This window comes from Gorilla gorilla, chromosome 16 (genome assembly GCF_029281585.2).
Source record: "Gorilla gorilla gorilla isolate KB3781 chromosome 16, NHGRI_mGorGor1-v2.1_pri, whole genome shotgun sequence".
In the NCBI taxonomy this organism is placed as follows: domain Eukaryota; kingdom Metazoa; phylum Chordata; class Mammalia; order Primates; family Hominidae; genus Gorilla; species Gorilla gorilla.
In genome coordinates, this window is record NC_073240.2 from 69988513 (window position 1) to 70006942 (window position 18430).

At 43.5% G+C, this 18430-nt stretch overlaps 1 protein-coding gene across 5 annotated transcripts in view; it reads left to right on the top strand.

The window, feature by feature from the left end:
- The first annotated feature begins 13563 nt into the window (after positions 1-13563).
- The window catches only part of GLCE (glucuronic acid epimerase), a 111729-nt gene continuing 106862 nt past the window's right edge, over positions 13564-18430 (top strand). For 3 of the 5 annotated variants that reach the window (XM_063698658.1, XM_019011256.3, XM_055363168.2), the window contains exon 1: positions 13575-13780. The gene's annotated coding sequence lies outside the window, so the exon portion shown is untranslated. Of the gene's footprint in view, positions 13781-18430 lie in introns of all 5 variants that reach the window. The other 2 variants (XM_055363165.2, XM_055363166.2) reach the window with 2 other exon arrangements.

Here is an 18430-nt window from a genome sequence, read left to right on the forward strand (position 1 = left end):
GTTTGCTGAGAATGATGGTTTCCAGCTTCATCCATGTCCCTGCAAAGGACATGAACTCATCCTTTTTTATGGTTGCATAGTATTCCATGGAGTATATGTGTCACATTTTGTGCAGGACATGGTCTTACATTCTAATTTCATTTGGTCCTCACAATTTGTAAGGTAATTAGGACAGATATGACCAACTATTCCAGTAACTATTGCTGCGTTAAAACCACCTCAAGACTCTATGGCACAAGACAACCATTTTATTATGTTCATGGATTCTTTGACTCCGGAATTTGGGTGGGCACAACACGAAATGCTCTTCTCTGTTCCATAATGTCTGAGACCTCGGCTGGAAAGACCAAAGGCTGGTAGTGACTAAACAGCCGGGGGCTAGATTCATCTGGATGTATCCTTACTCACCTCAGCTGAGCTATTGACTGGAACACTGACACACAGCCTTTCTCTGGGGTTGTCACATGGGCTAGTTTGGGCTTCTTCACACAATGGCAGCTGAACTCCAAGGGCTGATGTCCCAAGAACAAGGCAGAATTGCACTTTATTTTTATCATCTGAACTCAGAAGTTACATAGTGTTGCTTCTGCCATGCCCTATTGGTTGAGGCAGTCCCAAAATTTCACCCAGGATCAAAGGAGGGACAAGATGGGAGAAGAATCAATGTCACAGTGGAGGAAGAGCATGTAGAATGGGAGATAGTGTTATTATCTTGAGAATATACAATCTGCCAAGCCCTCTTCATGTGAAAGATGAAGAAACAGACAGGGGAGAATTCATACACATTTAGTAAGAGCAGAGCTGGGACTAGAGCCAGTTACTTCAGATTTGAGCCCTTTCTTTGCCATGCTGCTTTGGGTTCTTCATTTCATCTTTCTGAGTTAACTCTTTATTAATTCAGTGGATAGACTCATTAAAATATGAATCCTCATCATGGCGATGCATGACCAGCCCAGGAGAGCTGTATCTTCTTGTGGATGGAACACTTTTCTCATCTGTTCTCAGAAAATTGGAGTGAAAAATGTACATAAATTCCATTAAAATTATGGTAAAAGGCAAGGCTATTCATGTCTCTTTCTAGCTTCCAGTCCAGCATCAGGAATATAATTGGTACTTAGTAAAGGATTGGGCTCTTTGTGTGTGGTTTTGTTTTTTATGTATCAACATTTGCTTTTAAATCCTTTCCAAAGTCAAAGCCATATAAACAATTCTTTAAGGTTGTTTTGATTCTTTGATGGTTCCTACTTGGAGTTTACTTTTATCTTCATCCATTCTGACAACACCTAAGTGTATTTATTTCCAATTTACCAACATGAAAAATGAAAGCCGAGAGACAAAAAGAGAGCCAAGGACACAAGGTAAAGTCTGAGAAAAGAGTTGGAATTTGAAGGAAGTTATGAAGTAGGATTTTTTTGTTATTGATTCAGTAGCCATCAGTTGGGAAGTGTCAATGCCCAATCATACGTTCAGCACAGAATCCAAAGGCAAGGTGACAATGGTCCTTGCCATGGAGAGCCTCACAGTCTAGGAGAGAAGTCTAGGTTATCCAATATAATCGTTGCTGAAAGAGGGCCTGAACAAAGCACAGATAGAACACAGAGGAAGCAGCTGTGGGCACTGGCTGGGAGATTGGATGCTTCACAGAGGCGATAATGTTTAACCTGGACCTGGAGGGAGAGGTAAGAGCTGTCCAGGCAGAGGGAGCGAGGTGGGACAATAATCCTGAGCATAGGGAATACATATGGGGAGACACAGAAACATGAAAGGGCATGATGTGTCCTGAGAAAGATAGACATCTGGTCAGTGTGGGAGGGTAGATGTGAAGGGTGGGCAGACAAGTAGGGAAGCAGTCTGGAAAATTGAGGTCAGATCATAAAGGAGTGCCCGTAGCATCCCTAGATACTCCCTTTCTGTGAACTTTATCTGTCTTATAGTCCCACCTTACCCCTGCTTCTGAGATCTTGCTCTCTACCTCTCCACAATTAAAACCTGCTCTGGAGAGTGTTGGATATCAGTCATTTACACTATAGTATAAATGACATTATATATAGACTATAAGCCAATGTGTTATTTCTTGGAACATTTTTTTAATTAGAAATTTTATTTCAGTTTATTAAACAGAAGGCTATGTCTTTCTTGTTTGAAAGAATGTTGTGGAGATTCTTCTTATGGCCAGTAAAATCCCAGCCCAGAGTGAGAGTCTTGTAGGGAAACATTCACCACTCTGTACCAGAGACAGAATCCTGGGCCAAACTAATCATATGTCCAACTCAATGTACCTGCATCATCCCTGGTCATTTTGCGCTCTCTTGGTCTCTGGATAAGAACTTAACTATCCCAAGAGCTGCTAACCACTTCTCCCAATAAAATACAATACATGCCCCATAATGATCAACCTGCAGAACTCTTATCCTTCATATCAGCAAGCCAAACTCCTTGGCATGGGGCAGAATGTAAACGTTAACAATCTCATAGCTCACTGCCTATAAAAACTCTTTAATGTGTGTCTAAGTAACAGGTGATTGTCCACTGCCTACAGCTAGAGTGATAATTCCAGCTCCTCTTTCCTGAAAGAGATGAGTATTGATTGTCTATGTGAGAACATGTGGGTTACAGTGATGTTCGGGGAAAGCCAGATCTTACTAACATATGGACACAGTTCATTTACAGTTCTGCAAAGGAGGGAGAAGAACGTTTCCTTAGGGTTTTCTTTCCTTTTTTTTTTTAGAGACAAGGTCTCACTCTGTCACCCAGGCTGGAGTTTAGTGGCATGATCATGGCTCACTGCACTCGGCTCCTGGGCTGAATCAATCGTCCCACCTTAGCCTCCCAAAGAGCTGGGACTACAGGTGTGTACCACCATGCCTGGTCCTCCTTTCATTGTTGATTGGTGTTAGGTACTGCCTGATCTCTTAACTTGTAAGTGCCATTGTCATCTCCCACTTGCTGTCATCCTTGAAGTCTACTTGACTTGGTATTAGAAGGCACTTGGCTGATTGTTAAACTCCATTCTCACTGATTTTTCTCAATTACTCCTTTAACCTCTTCTTTCTGCCATCTCTCAGGTCCATCCCCATAGATGGCCTCTTGACTTGTCTCACCTCCTAAGCTCTGGTTTCCTGATCTCCCACTGCACTAATGGACTTTGTTCCACGCCTTACTGTCCTCTGTGGTTGCGAAGGCTACTTTGTTTCCTCCTATATACAACTCTATCCAATCCCTCCTCCAGTATTACTACCCTGGAGGATTGACATTGAGTCAGTTGTGCTGTGGCTGTCACTTCTGTTCCTTGGACATGGTCCCTGCACCAGGAAAGAGGTTCTTGTCTTGTTCCCCTGTGTGCTGAGCCTCTGCCTGTGCCATGGTCCAAGTTGCCAGATCTATATCTCCTCTTTTTGCTTGAACCCCTGCCCTGCCTGATTCCTTTCTAAGTGTTCCTGCTGTATCCTTTAGAACAGAGACTCTGTCTTGTCCTCACTGTGAAAACTGTGTTCCCAGGGACTGGAGTCTTGTGGGAGCCCCAGTCCTTGGAGTCCAAGACTCCCTGCTGTCATGCTCAGCTAATGCCAAGTTATGGCTGCTAGGACCACCTTTGACTTCCAATCTGGGCTCTGATCCCTTGCCTGTCCATCTCATCTCTGGTCACTGGAGTTTGTTTCCTTGCATGGACTTCCTGCTGCCATCTGTTGCTAGGTCTGACCAGAAATCTGCCATGTCTCACTGGTTAATGCCAGAATAGGCCAACTGCTCTGACAAACAACCCCACGTCTCAGTAGCTTAACACAGTAACAGGTTTATTTCTCATATCAGTCCAAGGGTTCGACAATCTACCACAAGATGATTCGTGGACATGCTCCTTCCATCCAGCGGGCCCTCCATCCTCTAAGACCTTGGAATCCTTAACTGGTTCCTTTGTATCCAGCCAGCCAGTGGATGAGAGAGGCAAGACAGCAAAGGAGATATCAGGAGATTTTTTAGGGGCTGACCAAGAAGTGGTATTCATTGCTCTGACTTCATCATCACTGGTTAAAACTAGTACCTAACCTCACCTAGAAAATGAAGTCTTCCTGAGTGCCAGGGGAAAATGAAAAAATCTGGTGTACAAGTAGCATTTTCTCTGCTACGCAGTGGAACATCTGTTTTCTAAGTGCTATCTCTTTCCAACCCAGCCTATTTCTCCCCCTCCAGCTTATCATTCAGTCCAAAGTCTGGAAATGACTGGACTCCTGAGAAGAAATTTCAGAAGTCACAGAAAATGGGGACCAGGGTTTTTGCCTTCCTACCACCTGAGCAGAAGGTGGATCCCAGGGGGAAGCCCCCCGAGGGAGAACCTCCAGCCCTACATAATCTTGCAAATTGGGATCTTTTTGATAAGTGGCAGCCTTTCATTTCTTCCAAGAAATATTCTTTTTCCACTCCCGGGGACTTGTTCAGAGAAGAGATACTCAAGTGATAGGTGCTTTGCAAATATCTAGATGGAGGGGGAAAATGGCATGAGAAAAAATTTAGACAAAACAATGTAGATCACCATGGAAACAATCTTTAGAACACACTGAGGAAAAGAAATCATTGTTAACATGGTTCATATTTTGCAGAGATATCCAATCACCAAATTCAATTTTAGACCTTTCAATCACGCTGCCTTCAAAATGCCAGGGTTGTTATGACCACAGAACATGCTGATTTTCTGGGATCCCTCCTCTTACTCATCTAATAACCTTTAGTGAAGATACTGCTTTAATTAAGGCAACTTACTGTTTCCCTGTTGTTTAATTTGAAATCAGTGAAAGGTCAACTTACCATTAACACAGTGAGTTTACTAAGCTATTTTAGAAGTATTTTTATTCTGACAGCAGAAGCTTATAAGAATATGGCAAAAATATTTAGTTGAAATGTGAACAAGGAAAATAGGAGGTTTGTGTTTTGCATGGCATGGTAAGAAAAAGAGAAACCATTTTTAGTTACTCAAAAGCAGTTTTTCTTAGAATTTTCTGCCCTAATATATGTGAAAAAGTCTACAGGTATGGATGACTGTTGGTCAATAATAATGCTTCAATATGGCCATTTAAATAAAACCTTTGGGTGTTGCTAATGAACAGTTTGTTCTGGGGGCTTCTAAAGAAATGTCAGAAGAAAAGCAGTAGCTTTTGCAAGTGAGATCTCAGAGACAGAGGGTCACCACCATCTAGGTGCTGGGCTTCCACCTTGCAGGCAGAGAAATGTAGTGTTTGCCCATGGTTATCTGCCCACCAGTCTCATGGGGCTTCATCCCTGTTCATTCTCCAGGTTCCCAGTCTTTCTGGGGAAAAGTTTCTCTCTCTCTCTCTCTCTCGTTACACACTTTAAAAGCAAGGATGTCTTTCTCATTGGAAGGCAAGGCCAGAGTTTTATTGGATAGTCCCAGGATAGAAAGTTACAAACTATGCATTCTGAGGCCTTTTGGAAAATTTATATGTATAGTGTATATGTTAGAGACAGGGTCTCACTTTGTCACCCAGGTTGGAGTGCAGTGGCACAATCATAGCTCACTGCAGCCTTGAACTCCTGTGATCCTCCCACCTCAGCCTCCTCAGTAGCTGGAACTGCATGTATGAACCACCACCCTCGGCTTGGAAAATGGATTTGTGCTCTGTTCTCTATTTTCCTTGGCCTTAGTCTTCTCGGTACATGATATGTGTGGGCTGAGGGAGAAAAGAGCCAGTGTGCTTATGTGAAATAGGAGGCAAGTCTCGATACAACTATGAGCTCTATTTCTTCCTTTCTCTCATTTCTTCCTACAAATATTTGATGAGCGCATACGACGTATTAGGTATTCTCTCTGGTGCCACTAGTATTTCTTTTGTGTGCATCTTTTCCCTCTCTGTAGCTTTTCTTCTTCCTACTTTAGGTATCATATTTCCTTCTGTCCTCCACTTCCCTGTGACCTCAAAACCTATTCTCAGGAAAGTTGAGCTGTGAGTTGTTTGCACTTTGGTGCAAGTGTAAGTTGCTTTAATTTAATCTTCCGTTGTTGTATCAAATGATTCCCTGTTCAAGAAATTTTAGACATCAGTTTGCAAGCAGGGGAGATATTTTCAAAGTAGAAGCCCTTCTCCAAAACCTCAGAGTCACACCATCTGTTGACCACCTACTTGGAATATGCAAGAGATCGGTCCTTTCCTTGGCTTTCATGTATAATCAGAACAGATAATGGAATTGATCAACCTCAGAAAAACATGCCATCATTGCTATTAGGATAAAGTCCCAAAGCCTTTTCCATAGCACACAAGACCCTGCATAATCCTGCCTCCTACCTAACTCTTTAGACTCTTTCTTTGTCATTGGAGGAAAGCCACATTGGAATTTTGTCAGATCTTTGATCAAAATACCATCTAATCTTAGCATGCTTCTGCTTGGAGTGTTCTGCTTGTCAACCTCCTTCACCGCGCTAACTCCTACTCCTGCTTCACGTCTCATCTTGGATGTTACTTCTTCTGACAAGTATTCACTGACTCTCAGGGACTTAATGAGACTGGGATTAGGCCCCCTGATACATGATCTGATAGCATCATAATTTTATTATTTTTTCTTTTTTTAAAAAATTATACTTTAAGTTCTGGGATACATGTGCAGAACGTGCAGGTTTGTTACACAGGTATACACGTGCCATGGTGGTTTGCTGCATCCATCAACCCGTCATTTACATCTACATTAGATATTTCTCCTAATGCTATCCCTCCCCTAGCCCCCCACTCCCCAACAGGCCCTGGTGTGTGATGTTCCCCTCCCTGTGTCCATGTGTTCTGATTGTTCAACTCCCACTTATGAGTGAGAACCTGCGGTGTTTGGTTTTCTGTTCTTGTGTTAGTTTGCTGACAATGATGGCTTCCAGCTTCACCCATGTCTCTGCCAAGGACATGAACTCATCCTTTTTAATGGCTACATAGTATTCCATGGTGTATATGTGCCACATTTTCTTTATCCAGTCTATCACTGATGGGCATTTGAGCACAAGTAATTTTCATAGCACTTCTCATAGTTGTGCTTAGTTATTTATTTCACAGAAGTATACTTCATTAATTTTAGTCTTCACACTGTCTTGTCTATTATTTTGTATCAAACATCTGTCAGAGTGCTGGGCTCATAGTAAATATCTGTGGAATGTATACATAACCAATCTTAAATACTAAATCTCAAAGTCAAAACTTCATCAAGAGTCCCCTTGCAGTTTGGTAATAAGCTGATTAGCTCTGCCTTGCTGAGTGGTCACCTACTGTGAAGGTAATTCCATCTTGGACAGAATCTGTACTTGGGTTGTGCCCTCATTGTCTCATGTCTAGGATTTCCCCACTTCAGCTCATGAGATCATACCAGAATAATCTTCCCCTAAACTCTGGTTTGACCAGGTCATTCTTCTGCTCAAAAGCCTCTGATGGATTGGAGTTGGCTACAGAATAAAGTTCAGACTCTACAGAATAAAGTTCAGACTCCACCTGGCCTTCTTTAAGCCCTTTTGTATGTTGATCCTGACCTCTATTTCTATATTAACTTCCTTTCTGAGATGAATTGTTCCTTCCACCAGACATTTTTACTCACTGACTTTAAGCTTTTGTTTACATTATTTTCTCTATCCAGAAGCACCTCCTATCCTTCTGTTTATAAAACTCATACTCCATCTTCTAAGAGAACAACTCATATTCTGAGAGAACAACTCGTATTCCATCTTCTCCGTGCAATAGTCTCAGGCCACTAGTGTTAGGACTCTTTCAGGTGCAAGTGGTGAGACTGATCTCAAATTGCTCTAAGTAAAAAAGAGAACTTACTCTTAATACATGCAAGGTACTGTGTACTTCGAATTTTCCTTTAGTCTGCATGAGTTCTCCCCCACCCCCCACAAAGGAAAATGGAGATATTTTACCTATTCCTGTGATAACAGTATCTCAGTTTTCCTTTGTGGAACCACCCACGTCTCACGCTCCATTCATGCAGTTCCATGAGGCTGACCTCACCCATGGGCTCCAGGAGTGGAAGTTTTTTCTATCTCTGGGGGAAGTCCTCTCTCCATCTGCTTCCTTCTTCCTACAGCTTCTGGCAAGATCTGTAGCTTATACTTGCATTCTTACACGTAGGAGTCATCCAATAAGTATTTGTTCATTATATTTCAGAATGAGGGGTTGAGGGAAGGGTGGAAGACTCAGATTTTCTCTGGGATTGTGTAGTTCAAAAACTTAAATTTGCCCTCACTGCTAAAGGAAATCGAAGGTCAACACATCTGTGTTATGGCATTTGAATCATGGAGATCCAAATGTATCTCAAATATATTTTCTTAGCTATAAGTTATCTCCTGGTCAATTTGGAAATCATTCAACTCTTTGTATGTATGGCCCATCTATATGGCTCTTATATATGTAAAATGAAGTTATACAGGCAATGTACATAACTCAGCCAGCTGGTCTCCTTTTTATGGGGATTTTCCTCATTTTTAATTTAATAAAGAAATCATTCTTTCACTGAATTTTAATTCACAATGATAAGACTTCAGAAATATAGTATTATATTCAGAAAGAATTTCAATCTTCTTGCTGTCAAACACCTCTTGCTCTCACATGGGCACTTTAATGTTGTCAGGATGTAAATTCTATTTTGACAGAGTCCTTATAGATGGAATTTTCAACTTTTTATTCTTAGCTAATATGGATGGGTAAGAGGATGTTTGAGTTTTCTCTTCTGTTTTCATAAAAACATACTTTCCCACAAGACTAGATGAAAATAGTCTGGTTGTGAAGCATTCTAAAGTTTGGAGAGACAAAGTTTTCTCTGCTCCTGAAGACCTACTGTTAACTATCTCCAAATGGCTCTGCGGTTATTGTTATCTCTAATTGCTGTGATGCTTTGGAGAGTCTGAAGGCACTGGAATCGTTGTTTCCACCAAGAAATGGTTTCTTCTACTTACTTTTGGTGCAGTTCCAGTTGAGTTTCTGATGTAAAGAGTTATGGCTACAGAGCCATTGTCCTTTGCTCTTTACATAATGTTAGGGCCTGATGATTAGAAGGATGTAAGTTTTTACCTCTTTTGTCCAGGAGTAAGAGTAGACTGAACTACACTCAACACTTGTATTAGCTATCTATTGCTATGTAAAAAGTGATCCCATCATGAAGTAGCTTCATAATAAACGTGTTCAACAATAAACATGTATTATCTCACACATTTTCTGTGTGGAATCTGGGAGAGGTTTAGCTGGGTGGTTCTGGCTCAGGATGTCTCATGAAGTTATGTCAAGGTGTTGGCCTGGGGCAGTAGTCATCCGAAGGCTTTGCTGGGGCTGGACTGGGGTTTTCAAGATGGCTCATTCACATGGGTATTGGCTGGAAGCCTAAGGTTCTTGCTTATGGAGACCCCTGCTTGAAGGCATGGCAGCTGGCTTCCTCCAGAATGAGTGATCAAAGAGAGAGACCAAGGAAGAAGCTGCAATGCCTCTTATGGCCTTGTCTCAAAAGCAGTCACTTTGTCCATATTCTACTCGCTAGAAGTGAGTCACTAGGTGTAGCCCATACTCAGGGTGAGGGGAATTGAGGCCTACTTTTTGAGAGATGGTATATCAAATAATTTGGGGACATATTTTTAAACTGCCACTGTTCTTTTGATTTCCCTCCTTTATGATTGGCTATCTGCAAAACACAAACAGATGAACAAACCAATCAAGGTCAGGGGTTTAGTCTGGAGTCAGCAAATGGACAGATAAGTACTGTTCCCTCAGTCTTGGGGTAATTTACACAGAATTTCATGCTTCCAACCTAACAAAATAGGTGGTCCCCAAAGCTCTAAAAAGATGAAGTGGAAATTCGGTCTGAGAGAGCCAGATTTTCAAACAATACTGGCTTCTGTGCCCTTGTGAATATGCAGTGGCCAGGAGGTAGCTTTACTCGGGGAGTGCTCAGAGAATGGGACGCCAGGAAGGCTTCTGAACAGGGATAGAACTGCTTGGCTGTGCTCACTTAGACTAATAGGTCAGAATGCAGGCAGCAGATGGTAAGACCTGAGTAAGAAGCTAGCTAGTTCTGCTCTGCAGGTTGGCAAAGGCCAGTCACAGATGGCGACAGTGAGGCTACAAGTAGATCCCATTTCTGGGATCAAGCAAGTGCCAAAGCCTCACACTAAAATTATCTGCAGCACTGCTGAGAGACGTGCAGGATCCACAGGCAGAATTCTAGGCTTGGATAGCTAAAACAGAGACCATAGTGGTTCTGGCCCCTTGGTGGCTCTAAGTGCAAAACATGAGGAAGGGAGCACTTGGTACCAGATGGAGAGGTTGCGGGAACAGAGCATGACTGTCAGACCACAGAGTGAAACATCGCACCATAAAGACAGATGGCGAGAGGGGTGCCCCCCTCCGTGGCAGCTCACTGCCTTTTGAGTACTCTTACTGCCTGTGTACCCTTCAAATGGGCCTCTCCAAAAGCTTCTACTTCCAAAGCATTTTTATCTAGAAGTCAAATGTAAGTGTTTCAAGCTTGATTCCAGGCTGAGAGCACTTCATAGCTTTTCTATTTTCTCACATTTAGAGACTACCAGGTTTCTGATGCACTAATTAACAAGGGAATCATAGAATGGTGTAATTTATGAAATTGAGCATTGGAGAAAAGGATAGAGTCTTTCCAGTACATTCTTGCTATTAAGATACCCGTGCAAAGGCAGAGAGGGTGGGAAACAGAAAATGCACATGTTTATACTTCAAGGTATAGATCAACTCTGCATGTCATTACCCTACCAAGAAATTCAGTGGCTCTGCTGCTACCCCCTTTAGATGCAGACAGGCAGGGCTTCCCTTTAAAGGCTCTGCTCTGGCTCTTCCCCAGCTGTGCTCCTACATCTGAGGAGTCCATTAAGCCAAGAAATGTGTCCATCTGGAGGTGACTGTACCCCTGCAGACCTCACATCAGGTACCCAGGAGCCAGTATTCCCTGCCCAAATGGCTCTGAGTCACTTCCAGAGCCTGCATAGGCTTCTCCCCTAGATCCTGAGATATGCACCCCTGGACCTGTGGAATAGCCAAGAAATGACTGTTTTGGAGGGGGGAAAGCGAAGACAGAGCTTGGACGTGTGGGCTAGTGTGTCCATGGAGTGGAGGGTACCTGGCACTGTAGGGCTGAAGGGGCCATGGGAAGCAAAGGGTAAAGGCTGCTCCATGTGGGGAGCAGCTCTCTCTGACCTGTCTTGTTCCAGCAAGGAGCTCTGAGAAGTCTCAGAATTCTCATTTCAAACTGGGTCTTCCAAGTTGTTATGAAAGTATATTTGTCAAGGTGAAAGGATATAATACTTTTAGTACTCCATTTGTTAGCTTTTTAACTTTCACATATTTAGACATTTGGTATGTGGGTCTCCATGTGTAGCCTTCTCATGGTCCCTACAAATATTAAAATTGGTCCCGGCTCCCCATTTAATATGGAATCCAAGTCAAATCGGCTTGGCCTGATTTTTAAGGCCTTTTACTATTTGATTTTTCTCTAATCGTACCTCCCGCTACTCTCTGCAGGAATCTTCTGTCAAACCTGTCGACCTACAGCCCAGGCTCAGCCCACATCCTTTTCTCTGTGCTCAGGTTCACATTATTTTTCTCCTCTGAAAGGCCTCCGTTTCTGCCTTGCATTTATATGGCCAACGTAGTGTTTCATTATGACCCAGCTCAAGCCTCACAGCCATGTCTCCTCCTCTGGACTCTTCTAACAGCTTTTGTCTCAGCCACTTATTGGCACTCAAAGTGTGCAACTGTGTGTGGCCATTTTTCATATTATGCACAAGGTGTGGCTATAAGATAAGGAGACATAAATATGCAAGTTTTCAAACCAGGACAAGGGACAGGGAAAAAAAAAAAAAAGAAGAGTTGCCAAAGAGTCAGGAGAATGTAGTTAGGCAGCTACTAAGGGAAGAGATGTCAGCATTGTCAATAAGCTGAGAGAGGTCATGAGAAAGATACCCCAAAATAGACCATTCTTCTAGAAGGTAAGAGGTCTTTTGTAACCATTGAGAGAATAGCAGATTGTGTGAGCAAAAGCAACGCTGTAGTGGGAAAAATAAGAGATGAGAAAGTGGAGACAGCAAATGTACTTTTATTTATTTATTTAGAGACAGGGCCTCAATCTGTGGCCCAGGCTGGAGTGCAGTGGCTTGGTCACAGTACACTGCAGCCTCAACCTCCCACACTCAAGCGATCATCCCATCTCAGCACCCCGCCTCCCCCACCGCGAATAGCTGGGACTATAGGTGTGTGCCACCACACCCGGCTAATTTTTTATTTTTTGCATATAGGGGAGTCTCATTATGTTCCCAGACTGGTTTCAAACTCCTGGCCTCAAGCAATCCTCCCACCTTGGCATCCCAAGGTGCTGGGATTACAGGCATGAGCCACAGTGCTCAGCAGGAAATATAATGTTTCTCAAGAAGTGTGATTCCTAGGAGAAAGGAGAAGGTAGTTTGGGTGGAAGAGATTGGGTGGCTTTGTTCTGTTCAAAGGATGGGCGAGACTATGTTTGTGGGAGAAAGATTTAGGTTAGAGGAAGAAATTAATAATGGGGAAAGAAAGAATAGCTGAATAAAATCTGGGAATGGCTGGGATCCAGGGCACAGGTGCAAGATTTAACCTTGAGGAGAAAGGGCACTTCTTGCTGTGGGTGAGGGAGTGAAGAGGGTAAGATGAATGAAGGTACAGGATAGGCATAATAATGAAGAGCCTGGATTTAAGTGTGAAGCCACTGGCTCACATTATAGAGGAAAGGCTAGGAAAGCCGAATTTTCTGGGGCCAGGTCCAGATTTCATATATTTAAGTATAACAGTCTTAATTCATTCCTTTCCCCTTATTCAGTGCCCTGGGTGTGCCAAATACTACAGGGCACTGGGGTCTATAAAGGTGCGACTTTTCATTAATTTTGGAATTTGTTATGTTGGTAACTCGAGATTTGCTTTTCACTCTTCTGGAAGGCTGTATGTAGAAATAAATACAGTCATCAGACGAGTCCTTTATCAGACCAGATGTCCTGGGTTGGGGTTTGGAAAACATGGGCATCTTAACAATGGTGCCCTGTTTGAGGTGGAGAGGGAGGAGAGGCCCAAATCGGGGAAAGGAATTAAATGGAGGTTTAGACGCGGGTAACCGGAGTGGGTGGGCCTTCAACCTGGAAGACGGGAATCCCCTGCGCACTTCGGGCAGCGCTGTAACCAAGGGTAACCGCACCTCGGTTTACACCGGTGTGAAGACCAGCCTCTTCCCCAAACCAGGTGTATCTACGGCGGCCTAGCAGGACCACACACAAGCCAAGCACGTCACGTCATTCGAGCTACCTTACCGCGAAAGTCCACTGCCTCCTACTACTTCTGGTCACTACTACCTTCCCTCACAGTTTATTAAGGAGGAGCGGAGAAGAAGAGGGGCGGAGAAGGGGCGGGGCGGAGAAGGGGCGGGGAGAATCACCTTTCCTTTTTTACAATTGGTCGTAGTAGACTCCGAGTCCTGCCGCCCGTCCTGCAGCCGACAGGCTGCCAGGACTGTCACTCGAGGAGCTGCCGCTACCGCCCCCCGCCGTGGCCCCGCCCCTTGCCGTGGCTGGGATCTCGCGGGAAGAGCTGCGGGCACGGCGGTGGCTCGGTCTCCCGGCTGCGCGCGGAGCGGGAGGGCTCTACTCACACAAGCGCTTCCTTGCCGAGAGGCTGGAGCTGCGGCACCGCAGGCCTGAGCCACCCCTTCTCTGCTGTCTCCTTCTCTTCCTCAGGGCTCCCGTGTCTGCTTGCCCTCCGACGCTGCTCAGGTTAGAAAGCCCGGAGCGCGTCTCCGCTGAGGAGCGGTCGGGGAGCGGGGACACGGAGCAGCCGGAGCAGGCGGGCTCCTGACGGGGGCGGCTCCGGGGGCTGCGCGGCGCTGCCTGGTGGGCGCGAGGCTTGGCGGGGTTTGGGAGTGCGGGGGGCGAGGAGGCGGTGCAGTGGGATCCGGGCGCGGGCGCCCAAGGGCGGTGTAGCGGGTGCCGGAGCTCCCGAGGTGAGGGGGCAATGTATTAGGGATCCTGGGGGCTCTTCCGGCTTGGGGTGGGGGTGGGTGGCTGCACACGGGGTCTTAGGTCTTTGACGTCGAGGGAGATTTATCAGGGTCTTGAGCTTCTTTGAGGTGGTGTAGCGGGGTTCCGGGACAAGGGGTCTTTTTACCCGGGTCCCGAGCTCTTTGGGGCAGAGAATGCAATTTAGCAAGGTTTACACCGGTGTAAACCTTGTCTCTGGAGGCAGATCATCGGGGTCTTGGGGGTTCTTTGAGCGGGCGTGGGCGTCCGTTTCGCATTGCTGGGATGAAGAAGCAGTGTGTCCGGGTTCTGGGGAGAGGGGTCTGTTCATCGGTGTCTCCGGGTGAGAGAGCGATGTATCCGTTCCGCTGGGGCCGGGGCCGCCGTGGGGGGTTGTTGGGGGCTGAGGGTGTACAGCGGCGACCAGCGTCTGTGCCGGGGTTTCTGCTTTGCCCGGAGCGGGGCGGTAACTTGGCATGGTCTCCAGTCTTTTGGGGGCGACGGGGCGAGTTAGCTGGCCCCCGGGCAGTCTCTCGGGGTGGGCGCGGCTCCGCAGGCGCTGGGTCCGCTGAGGGCGGGAGAGGGCTTTAGTGCTACCGCGCAGGCTGGGCAGCATCCTGAAACGTTTTTGTTCAGGTCTCCTTCTCTCTGGATGAGATTTACTCAATGCTTAGTTGGAGGATTGATCGGTGTTGTTGCCTAGTTGAAGAAGCAGTGCGTTTGTTCTGCAGTTTTCTTTTCTCTGCCCCGGGATCCCTGTAGGGGCGCGCTGGTCTCGCTGGAGCCCCGGGAGCTAGAGTGGCAGCACCTTAGGTGGGCGTTTGGTCTGCAGGTTCTTTAGGAGGCCGGTGTCCGCAGGTTGAGCGTGGATACAGCTCCTGAGCAACTGGAATCTGTTGAGGGTGGGGAAGACTGATTTTGGCTTGCTTTCGTAGGTGGTGGTCTGCCTTGCTCATCCTGCATGATTAGATCTGTTCTGAAGTCTTGCTTGAGTGAGTGTTAGGCAGAGTCGGATAGTGCTGGGAAGCGTGTTCTGTCTGGCTTCTTTCCGTCCTTTGAAAAGCATTTGTAGAGAGGGATAACGTCAAATTCAGCCTCCAGAAGACAATGGAATTTGAAATCCCAAAGCTAGAACTCTGCAAAAGCGTTTTCTGTGACCTGTAAGGATGGTCAATCGAGCTTTTTTAGAGAATTCTGCTTAACAGTTTCATTGTATTGTAAAAGTGTATTTAGCCTTGGATATTACAGAGGTTTTGGTAACTAGCGTAGGTGTAGGTGGGATTTAAATAAAATGACTTGTATGTATGTGTATTGGTTAAAAAAAAAAAAACAGCGTATAGGTGAGAAAGCCTATGTGTTTGCCTGACATTTCTTTTGGTTAGTTACTCTATCACAGAGGCCTGTATATGAAATTTAATGTGGCAGGCAGTGAAGTCCGTACTCAGAGCTGTTCTGTAAATATGTAATCTGGGGTTAACAGACAAAGTTGAGTATACCAAAGCAAATAATTTTGCCTGCGTTAGTCTTTTTCTTCTTGTCAGTTTTTTTTTCTTGTTTTTTGGTTTGTTTCTTTTGAAACAGGGACTTATTCCGCCTTCCAGGCTAGGTTGTAGCATCGCTACCATGGCTCACTGCAGCCTCGACCTCCAAAGCTCAAGCAGCCCTCCCAGTTCAGCTTCCCATCCCCACCCCCAGTAGAGGAGCTGGAACTACATGCATGTGCCACCACGCCTCACTAATTTTATTTATTTATTTATTCAATTAATTAAAGACAAGGTCTTGCGCTGTTGCCCAGTCTGGTCTTGAACTCCTGGCCTCAAGTGATCCTTCAGCCTCAGCCTCCCAAAGTACTGGGATTTAGAGGCGTGAGTCACCATGCCAGGCCTCTTAGATACAATTTTTTTTAAAAGATGTCATTTTTTCTGATCTTAGAACCAGACAGATTAGGGATAATGTACTTAATTTTGGAATTTTACATTATTTTGAAAAACAAAGGAATCCCGCACAGCAATATTTAACACTTTGAAGGGGTTAAAATAAGTTTTGTTGTTGTTGTTATTCAGACCAAAATACCTGGTTGACATTTACAGCTATCACAACTGATTGCTTGAGCAGATATTTGGTTGGAATGACAGCCCCCAAACCTGTAAGCAGATCTTATTTTTCCTTTTTTTGAGAGAAAGACAAAGAACAAATTAAGCAGGTTTCAGAAACTTTTTTTTTTTTTCTGAAAAGCAGCTTTCATCATTTCTAAGTAAGGCATAGACTGATAAGTCAACACATATTTGATTATCTGCTAGGTGTCACAGCGCTGGATGTACACTGATTAAAGCTGTCATGTGACTTTCCCCTTTAAGTCCAGAGAGAGGAAGAAGACAAATAAATACAGTTAAAAATTGTGATACTGCTAAGGAAGAAATACACAAGGTACTTAAGATTCAGCTCTCTTTTTTTTAGTAACCCCTGAATGATGATACGATTGATGTGTGTTGTGATAATAAGAAACCAAGCAAAATAGTTAACTGCCTTCTGAATTAGTAAAGAAAGATTAAATTACAATCAGTAGAGTTTTAGGTGTTAAATGTATGTTGACTCTTTGTAGATGATTGTGCTACGTAAGCATACAGAAGCCTATAAGGATACACATCAGACTTAACCATGTTTGGATTCTTCAGGAGGGAGTTGCAGAGGCATAGAAGAGAGCGGTTTAGTTTTATAGTTTTATATTACTTGAATCTATTTCAATGAGCAGACATTACTTTTAAGTACAAGTTAGAGAAACCCTAAAATTAAAACATTTCAGTCACTATGCAAATGGTGAAATGTACAGTATTTATAAGGCTTTTGTCAGTGTTGCCAGTTGCACCTGTGTATACTAATGAAGGAAAAGGGTATTTCAAGTATCTGAAAATTATAAGGGTGTGCAGGGTGGGGTGGGTAGCACAACAAAATAAGAAAAGACATAGACCTAAGTAAAATGTTAAAACATGTTAAGTTTGTTGGATATTTAATTATGTAAAGATAAATTAATTTTAGGACTTTCTTTTATCAAATTTAATTGTTTCCTGAGTTTGCAAAAGGAAGTTTTTAGATTTCCTAGAGGAGAATAGGGTGGAGAAATAGGTATTCTTATTGTGGTACAGACTTCAGGAAATTTTTGTCAAACATATACACATCTGATAGATATATTTTGCTTGTGAAGCATACGAACCATACAAGTAATTTTATAGTTTCATTATTACACTGCTGAAAATGACAGTACCAAAGTGTCTTTTGAATTATTCAGAGTTCTAGAATCATAAATATGATATACTAAAGCAGTTTCTAGAAAGGAAATCATAAGACATGAATTCCAGTCTTCACTGTGCTACTCATGGTGTGTCCTTGGATAATTCCTTAATCTTTCAGGGCCCCAGTTTTCATATATACATATATGAATTATGCTTACATACATTTTATATATAATATATACTTTTGCTTTAATATATACATATACAACATATGTGTATGTTGTTATATACATATGTCATATATGTATATAATATGTATAATATATAAAATATGTGTATAAAAAGATACATATACACACACAGTTTTTATGTTGCAAGTCTGAAATATTGTATGTACAAAAAGGAAGAGATACCTTAAGAGTAGCTAGTTCTCAAGAAACAACTAGTTCCATGTAATTTTTACATACTATACCTAATTTTAGAAGCCTCTTCTTTTTAAAGGTACATGGCAAGTATTTAATTCCAGAATATAGATTCATGAAGGTGAATGATTTTCTTTGGATAATTTAGCTTTATCTGTTAAAGCATTATTATTTTTAGTTCCGATCCCTGGTTCTGTAGTAGATTATCTATATAATAATATGTCCTTACTTAACTCTGGATATAGAATGAGGTCTCTAGTGGTTGCCTCCAGACTTGACCCCCTTTAATCCATCCTTACATTACTGCCAAGATGATTTTTCTGAAGTGCAAATCTATTCATTGCTTCTTTTCTTGTTTCTTTTCTCTTTTCTTTCTCTTTCTTAGAAATGTTACTGAGATTTATTTATTTATCTTTCAACTTTTCTTTTAAGTTCAGGGGCACATGTGCAGAATGGGCAGGTTTGTGACACAGGTAAACATGTGCCATGGTGATTTACTGCACAGATCATCCCATCACCCAGGTATAAAGCCCAGCATCCACTAGCTATTCTTCTCTTCCTGATGCTCTCTCTCCCTGCCCTGCTTTCTTAAAGCCCATACTTTATCAGCCCAACTCTCTATCGTTACAAGGCCTTTCATCATCTGGCTAATCTTATGCATTTCCCCCACCATAAATCTAAAGCTGCACTTGTACTAATACGAGCAGTTTACTGAATGAGCCATACTGTTTCCTGACTCAGAGCCTTCACATATG